Source organism: Parasteatoda tepidariorum, chromosome 8 (genome assembly GCF_043381705.1).
Source record: "Parasteatoda tepidariorum isolate YZ-2023 chromosome 8, CAS_Ptep_4.0, whole genome shotgun sequence".
Lineage (NCBI taxonomy): Eukaryota > Metazoa > Arthropoda > Arachnida > Araneae > Theridiidae > Parasteatoda > Parasteatoda tepidariorum.
In genome coordinates, this window is record NC_092211.1 from 25,548,314 (window position 1) to 25,548,895 (window position 582).

General features: G+C 32.8%; 1 non-coding gene across 1 annotated transcript; it reads right to left on the reverse strand.

Moving 5' to 3' along the window:
- Window positions 1–277: 277 nt before the first annotated feature.
- TRNAA-UGC (transfer RNA alanine (anticodon UGC)) lies at window positions 278–349 on the reverse strand. The gene has a single exon. It is a non-coding gene; the product is annotated as a tRNA-Ala (tRNA).
- Between the last annotated feature and the right edge of the window lie 233 nt (window positions 350–582).

Consider the following 582-nt stretch of genomic DNA (forward strand, 5'->3'; position numbering starts at 1 on the left):
TTATACTTTATGTATGTTTAAACGAAATTCATGCGACAGGAACCCTCTATTTTAATGGCAAATGATGGACGCGCAATTATTAAAAAATAAATAAATAAAAAATTATAAAGATTCTGAAATAAAATGTATCATTTAAAACTCTTTCAGTGCTAAAAACCATTTTATGGCTATATCATTTACGTTGTACAAACTTGGACTCCAATTTTAATTTAAAAAAAAAAAAAAAAAAAAAAACGCTTGCAGCAGAAATCTTCTATTGTAACAATAGTAAAAGAAATGGAGGTGCGGGGGATCGAACCCCGGGCCTTTCACATGCAAAGCGAACGCTCTACCACTGAGCTACACCCCCTGCACGTTAACCAAATGGATGATTAAATGATACTCCTGCAGTAGATAAAATAAATGTGGAATGTAGGTCAAAAACTTGGCCAAAGGAGCTCTTTGTTTGCCAAGGTCGAAAACAAGTTGAGTTCTTTCGTTATAGTTGATTCGATTACATACATGCGTTCCTTTCTTCTTAGCTGATATCTACTTAAAGATAAAAATGTGCATGATTTTTCTATTTTTAATCCCTGAAAGTAA